Source organism: Takifugu flavidus, chromosome 5 (assembly GCF_003711565.1).
Source record: "Takifugu flavidus isolate HTHZ2018 chromosome 5, ASM371156v2, whole genome shotgun sequence".
NCBI lineage: Eukaryota > Metazoa > Chordata > Actinopteri > Tetraodontiformes > Tetraodontidae > Takifugu > Takifugu flavidus.
The window spans coordinates 221,610-230,469 of NC_079524.1; positions in this window are offsets into that span (position 1 = coordinate 221,610).

Genomic DNA, 8,860 nt, shown 5'->3' on the forward strand with positions numbered 1-8,860 from the left:
TGACCTTTGACCTCTGGAGTAACCATGTTCAACCAGCTGCTGAACCCCGCAGACACCTGTGCTATTGCGCAACTTGCATCCATCCATCCACCCACCCACCCATCCATCCACCCATCCATCCACCCATCCATCCAGCCACCCAGCCATACAACCCAACCCATCCAAATCCACCCATCCATCCCCCTCCAGCCAGCCATAACCCACCAGCAATCCAACCATCCATCCCCAACCCACCCAACCCATCCACCCAGCCATCCATCCATCCATCAGAAAACCAGAAATCCACCCATCCATCCAGCCATCATCAACCCATCCATCCATCCATCCACCCATCCATCCATCCAGCCATCCCTCCATCCCTCCAGCCCTCCATAAATCCACCCACCCCTCCATTAAATAACCCATCCAGCCCTCAAATCAAACCAGCACAAATCCACCATAACATAATCAAACAAAACCATCCAGCCAATCCAGCCATCATCCAGCCATAAGCCATCCAACCCATCCAGCCAGCCAGCCACCCATCCTCCATCCATCAACCATAAATCCCTCCAGCCATCCATCCAGCCATCATAAATCAACATCATCCAGCCATTCCATCCATCCAGCCATCAACCCATCAGCCACAATCAAAAGCCATCAACCATACTCACATCCATCCAACCAGCCATCCCTCCATCCATCCAACCATCCCTCCACCATCCACCCATCCATCCACCCATCCCTCCATCCATCCATCCATCATCCATCCATCCCTCCAGCCATCCATCCACCCATCTCGCCAATCCATCCACAATCCCTCCATCCAGCCATCCATCCATCCACCCATCCATCCCTCCACTCCTCCATCCAGCCATCCACCCATCCATCCACCCAGCCATCCATCCATCCATCCATCCATCCATCCATCCATCCATCCATCCACCCATCCATCCCTCCACCCACCCATCCATCCACCCATCCATCCATCCATCCATCTATCCATCCCTCCATCCACCCATCCACCTCCCTCCATCCATCCATCCATCCCTCCATCCATCCATCCCTCCATCCATCCTCCATCCAGCCATCCCTCCCCCACATCCCTCCATCCATCCATCCACCCATCATCCATCCAATCCCTCCATCCTCCATCCATCCATCCATCCCTCCATCCATCCATCCATCCCTCCATCCATCCATCCCTCCATCCATCCCTCCATCCATCCTTGGTGGGCTCCATATTGTCGTTGAGCTGAATCACATGTTGATACAGTTGTTGCTGATAAGAACCTGATAAGACTCGTTGCTAATCAGACGTGTGTGAAAGTGCGTCCATCTTGGTGAGCTCACTGCTGCCAGTTTGGCTCCTCCCACCAGTCTGATCCCATCTCTCCGTCTCTATTGTAGGATCCAGCCTTCACCCTCATCCCTCACACAATCAACATGATGACGCACAAAACTGTTTGGTTGTTGGACCGGACACAGTTGTTACTGCCAAAGTTCCAGATTTACCAGATTTTATTCCATTTTTTATTTCCCCCCCCAAACACACACACAACACACACACACACACACACACACACACACACACACCACACACACACACACACAAAGTGAGCTTTCTTTGCTTTTCTTGTCTCACCTGTGTGTGACACCTCTGTCTGTGGGTCTGTTTCCCCAGCAACGCTGAGCTCTTCCACCTTACCAGCAGATTTGTGAATGGGGCCATAATGAGCTCAATAATGCTGCTGCTGCTGCTGCTGCTGCTGCTGCTGCTGCTGCTGCTGCTGCTACTGCTGCTGCTGCTACTGCTGCTGCTGCTGCTGCTGCTGCTGCTGCTGCTGCTCTGCTGCTGCTGCTATGCTGCTGCTGCTGCTGCTGCTCTGCTGCTGCTGCTGCTGCTGCTGCTGCTGCTGCTGCTGCTCTGCTGCTGCTGCTGCTGCTGCTGCTGCTGTGCTCTGCTGCTGATGCTGCTGCTGCTCTGCTGCTGCTGCTGCTGCTGCTGCTGCTGTTGCTGCTGCTGCTGTGCTGCTGCTGCTGTGCTGCTGCTGCTGCTGCTACTGCTCTGCTGCTGCTGCTGCTACTGCTGCTACTGCTGCTGCTGCTGTTGCTGCTGCTCTGCTGCTGCTGCTGCTACTGCTGCTACTGCTGCTGCTACTGTTGCTGCTGCTCTGCTGCTGCTGCTGCTGCTGCTGCTCTGCTGCTGTGCTGCTGCTGCTGCTGCTGCTCTGCTGCTGCTGCTGCTGCTGCTGCTGCTGCTCTGCTGCTGCTGCTGCTGCTGCTGCTGCTCTGCTGCTGCTGCTGCTGCTGCTGTGCTGCTCTGCTTGCTGCTGCTGCTGCTACTGCTGCTGCTCTGTGCTGCTATGTTGCTGCTGCTGCTGCTGCTGCTGCTGCTGCTGCTGCTGTGTGCTACTGCTGCTGCTGCTGCTACTGCTGCTGCTGGTGCTGCTACTGCTGCTCTGCTGCTGCTGCTGCTGCTATGCTGCTGCTGCTGCTGCTGCTGCTTGCTGCTGCTGCTACTGCTGCTGCTACTGCTGCTCTGCTGCTGCTACTGCTGCTACTGTTGCTGCTGCTGCTGCTGCTGCTGCTGCTGCTGCTGTGCTACTGCTGCTGCTGCTGCTGCTGTGCTGCTGCTGCTGCTGCTGCTGCTGCTGCTGCTGCTGCTGCTGCTACTGCTGCTGCTACTGTTGCTGCTTACTGTTGCTGCTGCTGCTGCTGCTGCTGCTGCTGCTGTGCTGCTGCTGCTGCTGCTGCTCTGCTGCTGTTGCTGCTGCTGCTGCTGCTGCTGCTCTGTTGCTGCTGCTGCTGCTGCTGCTGCTGCTCTGCTGCTGCTGCTGCTGCTGCTGCTCTGCTGCTGCTTGCTGCTGCTGCTGCGCTCTGCTGCTGCTGCTGCTGCTGCTGCTGCTGCTCTGCTGCTGCTGCTGCTGCTTGCTGCTGCTGCTGTTGCTGCTTACTGCTGCTGCTGTGCTGCTGCTTCTGCTGCTGCTGCTGCTGCTGCTCTGCTGCTGTGCTGCTGCTGCTGCTGCTCTGCTGCTGCTGCTGCTGCTGCTGCTGCTGCTGCTGCTGCTGCTGCTGCTCTGCTGCTGCTGCTGCTGCTGCTGCTCTGCTGCTGCTGCTGCTGCTGCTGCTGCTTCTGTGCTGCTGCTGCTGCTGCTGCGCTCTGCTGCTGCTGCTGCTGCTACTGCTGCTGCTACTGTTGCTGTGCTACTGTTGCGCTCTGCTGCTGCTGCTGCTGCTGCTGCTGCTGCTGCTACTGCTGCTGCTGCTGCTGCTGCTGCTACTGCTGCTACTGTTGCTGCTACTGTTGCTGCTGGCTGCTGCTGCTCTGCTGCTGCTCTGCTGCTGCTGCTGCTCTGCTGCTGCTGCAGCTGCTGCTGCTGCTGCTGCTGCTGTGCTCTGCTGCTGCTGCTGGCTGCTACTGTTGCTGCTGCTGCTGCTCTGCTGCTGCTCCAAACCCTTTTTCACACCTGCAGGGGCCCAGCAAACAGGTAACGAGGGAGATTAATTGGAGCCACCTGATTCTACTAGTACACCATCTCACAAAAGGATAGCAGGTGCAGTGAGCCTCTCCTCTCCCCTCGTGTCCCACCTCCACCCCTTGGATCTCCGGACAGCAAGATAAAGAACAACCGACCACAACCCTGTCCGGCTGGGCTATGGCTACTTAGCGGTGTTAACGAAATAGCCTAATGCTAAGCAGGGAGTAAGTATGCGGCCCCCCGTGTCCCGACTCTAGGGCAGCACTGCGGGTGTGGTGGTTCAGGGCGTCAGAACCTTAAACGTGGCCCAGTCTTCTATGGGGTGTAGCCCCACACATGCACCACTCCATCCTGCACCACATGCGTCTTAGTCTAAAATCGGCCACTTAAAATGAAAATTGGGCGTCCTTCAAATTGCCACCCTCCACCAGTCCCTCAGTCTGCCGTAGGGACTGAGCCGTGGACGCACCGGGACCTAGACTCTAAAAACCAAGTGGACAGTGTAGTGTAGCTCAGAATGAGACACACCCCAGAGACGCCCGGAGACGGCGCGCACTCCGGCGGGACCATCCTTGGGTGAGAGTGTCTGGTGATAAGCGGTCGAAACACTCTGAGACCTCAAGGCGCACAACTGATGATGTGTCTCACGAGAGGACCTGGACGTTGCAATGTCTCACTCCGGACTGACTTCCCTGCAGTAGCGGTTGGACTTCACTGGTGCGCACACATGGAGGGGACTGCTGTGGGGGCATCTTGGAATGGATGAGACACCCTGACCTGCCCAGCTCTCCTAGACAAAAGGAAGTTTGTTAATACACACCCATATATAATTCTCTTTAATAAACTCTTACCCTTTCCTAATGTCTACCTTATCCTAACCCTAACCCTAACCCTAACCCTAGCCCTAACCCTGACCCTAACCTAAACTAACCCTGACCCTAACCTAAGCCTGACCCTAACCTAAACTAACCCTGACCCTAACCTAACCCTAACCTAAACTAACCCTGACCCTAACCTAAACTAACCCTAACCCTAACCTAAACTAACCCTAGCCCTAACCCTAGCCCTAACCCTAACCTAAACTAACCCTGACCCTAACCTAAGCCTGACCCTAACCTAAACTAACCCTGACCCTAACCCTAACCCTAACCTAGCCCTAACCCTGACCCTAACCTAAACTAACCCTGACCCTAACCTAAGCCTGACCCTAACCCTAACCCTAACCCTAACCCTTTCCTAATGTCTACCTTATCTAACCCTAACCCTAACCCTAACCCTAACCCTAACCCTAGCCCTAACCTGACCCTAACCTAAACTAACCCTAGCCCTAACCCTAGCCCTAACCCTGACCCTAACCCTAACCCTAGCCCTAACCCTGACCCTAACCTAAACTAACCCTGACCCTAACCTAAACTAACCCTGACCCTAACCTAAACTAACCCTGACCCTAACCTAAACTAACCCTGACCCTAACCTAAACTAACCCTGACCCCAAGCCTGGTTATCGGTGCTCTAACTCCACCCCTGATGTTGTGGATCAGCCAGCCTGCGACGTTTGACTGAGGGCGAGACGCAGACAGGAAGCCGCGGGGACGAGCTGGACACTGAGACAGGCAGTCTGGATGGTCTATGGGGGGGGGGGGCAATATGTAAAACTTTCTGGTGCCGTTATTGATCCAAACCTGCATCAGACTCCAGTGATCAGTCAGTCAAACAGGGAAAAGTGTGTCCACTGGGTACGAGAGTGGAGTTCTGCTATAGCAGCTAGTAGAGATAAGGAAAATAACCAGGTAACCAGGCTCAACAGTGACCCCTGGGGGACGCCAAGGTCCAAGCACGCAGGACTAATGCCACGCACCGCTTCCCGTGGCCAGGTTAGGGTTAGCGCCATCCCGAACTGGTTTATGGTGGTTACTGACCCGAGCCTGATAAAGGTCACGGTCGGTTGATGCCACTGATGTGTTGGTTTTGAATCCATTTGGAGTCTCGGCGCGTGTGTTTCCTTTTCTATGAATTAGTCCAGATGCTGATTGAAAATGGTTTTCTAGGATTTTAGAGAATCGACCAAATCTGTAGGTTGTGAAAATGTGTTCCCACATTTTTCCAGCAGAACAACTTTTGCTATTTGTCTCTAAAGTTCCGTGTTGAAATGATAGATCCGACATGTCGGGTAATGCTTCGGAGACGCCCAATCGCTGGTGGATCTCACAGCTGCGTGTTTAGGGCCGCGACCTGCGTGGTCACATGATCACTTCAGTCATGTTGTTCAGTCTGTTGGTGTGGTGGTGGAGAGCCCCCATCCTTATGGGAGGCTGCTCTGGTCTCTGACCCACGTCCAGGAGCTCCTGTCTCTGGGTCTGGGCTCCCGTTCTTCCTGCAGCATGTTGGTGTCGTCACCCTTCAGTCCGGCCCAGATCCATCATTGACACTTTTAACCATCTGCACGTTGGCTGGTAAAAACGTGGCCACCTGCTGCTCCGGGGAGCTGGTACCAAGGTTCTTGGGCTCTTCCTCGGTGTCGGAACCTTCTCCGGACCCATCGTTTGTCCGGTTGAACTGATGTTGTTGACACTATAAGGCGTTAGCTCCCCCTGCTGCTAGCTCGGTGGCTACTCACAATTTGATGGATATCTCACCGTCAACCAAGCACGTTATCTGAGGTCCAGGAGCCAGAGCCAAAGGTCGAACAGTCCAGCGTAAATGCTTCATTTATGAATTGAGCTATATGTGCTTTTACATCCTCAGCCTAGGTTTCATTTGTAGTTACCGTGGTGACGGCTTCTACTGGAGAGAGGAGACAAACAAGCACTCATCACTGAAGCACCTCTGTTTCAGTCTGTGATAAACGTCATCTTCACCGCCGCCGTACGTAACTGTAGCTTAGCTTAGCTTAGCTTAGCTTAGCTTAGCTTAGCTTGTTAGACTTCAGTGATGCTGAATAGACTCCAAAGCACGAAGTCTTCTTAAAGGTGACAGTTCTTAAAACAAGCCTGAAGCACAGGAGGGAGAAGTCAACTTTCTGAGGCTTTGGCTCCTTCAGGATGTCCCGTTTGGTGGGTCAATGACCACAGCTGCGTCTCTGGGGCTGGAGGCGCCGAGGCTTTGGGTTCCTGCACCACACATCAAACACCAGGAGCTCTGAGTACAGCAGATAATGACCCTCATTAAGTACAGCAGATAATGACCCCTCTGTCTCGGACCTCTCTGTTGGGGCTGCCCTATATGAGCTGAGGTCTACGTGTGGATGTACGTGCACACATGTTCCTGCACGAGTCCTCTGACGTGCATCGAATTCTGTCATATTAAGGGTCAATTCACAATTCTTTATCAGATATCTGATATCTGTTAAAGGTCTTATTTGAAGCTGACATTATGGATGACGAGTCCAAAACAAGAAGGCTTCCAGTTTAGCCAGCAGGTGTCGCTGTCACACCACGTTGTTCCGGCGCCACCGGGACCTGAAGCAGTTTATTCAGCGGAAGCTTCAGACCGACCCAGAGACCAGAGCTGAAGCTCTAAGTTTGTATTTTATGGTCACAAATTAAACCCAGTCGGATTCTTCCACTGGGCCCATGTGGGCGCGCCGACCGACCCAGTAACAGTCGCACCTTTCAGGGCAACAAACAGCATTTTCTAACAGGAAGTTAGAGTTTATAACAGGAAGCTGTCAGATGGCACCGCCGCCGTATTTAGACACACAAACAGTGGAAACGCTGGCGGAACAGAAGGATGTGTAGCAACCACAGAAAGACCGTCTCCAGGTCCGGCAGGTCCAGCAGGTCCAGCAGGTCCAGCAGGCCCGGAACACTGGCTGCGTGTCATACGTGCACAGTGCACGTGTGTGGATAAACGCATGTTATGTTCATCACCGCTCTTTTTGGGGGGTTTGGATGAGTTCTAGTATTTTTCATGTTTCTTGACTAAACCGGTGGTTCCAACTCAAAGGGCAGAACCAGAACCAGAACCAGAACCCGAAACCCTCAAACAATGATTCTGTCTGTATTACGTGGAGAATCCGTTCCCTTTCACTTCACCCTCGTGTAATTATCGAATGTAGAGTTAAAAATGGACACAAGTTGAAAATAACCTGAGCAAAGAAGCGAATGAGGGAATGTTGGATTCTAGGGCGGATCCGGGATCCTCGGGCAGCAGAGCGGCTCCTTCCTGCCGCACCACGGCTCCTTCACTCAAGTTTGATCTCATTTCCCTCCCGTTCTTGGGTCTTTCCCCACAGAAATGAGGAGATGGTGACTGGATCTAATCTGGTCCGACTCCGTTTCACTGCACATCTCATTTGTCACGGTGCTGCTGAAGGTGCCACAAGTTATCGACCACCATGATATCGAAGATCAGCCACCATGATATCGAAGATGAGGCACCATGATATCGAAGATGAGCCACCATGATATCGAAGATGAGCCACCAGGATATCGAAGATGAGCCACCATGATATCGAAGATGAGGCACCATGATATCGAAGATGAGCCACCATGATATCGAAGATGAGCCACCATGATATCGAAGATGAGCCACCATGATATTGAAGATGAGGCACCATGATATCGAAGATGAGCCACCATGATATCGAAGATGAGGCAGCATGATATCGAAGATGAGGCACCATGATATCGAAGATCAGCCACCATGATATCGAAGATGAGGCACCATGATATCGAAGATGAGCCACCATGATATCGAAGATGAGGCACCATGATATTGAAGATGAGCCACCATGATATCGAAGATGAGGCAGCATGATATCGAGATGAGGCAGCATGATATCGAAGATGAGCCACCAGGATATCGAAGATGAGACCATGATATCGAAGATGAGCCACCATGATATCGAAGATCAGCCACCATGATATCGAAGATGAGGCACCATGATATCGAAGATGAGGCAGCATGATATCGAAGATGAGCCACCATGATATCGAAGATGAGCCACCATGATATCGAAGATGAGCCACCATGATATCGAAGATGAGGCACCATGATATCGAAGATGAGACACCATGATATCGAAGATGAGACACCATGATATCGAAGATGAGCCACCATGATATCGAAGATGAGGCACCATGATATCGAAGATGAGACACCATGAATATCGAAGATGAGCCACCATGATATCGAAGATGAGCCACCATGATATCGAAGATGAGCCACCATGATATCGAAGATGAGCCACCATGATATCGAAGATGAGACACCATGAATATCGAAGATGAGGCACCATGATATCGAAGATGAGGCGGTAGAGGAGCACGTTTCTTCTGCTTTCCATCACATCACAGAATTTCCACGTGCACGTTGCAGCCCCCCCGTATTGACCAGCACTTCACGCTCAACTGCACTTTAGTGTGATGTCACAGATGAGGTCACGTGCACGTGCGTCG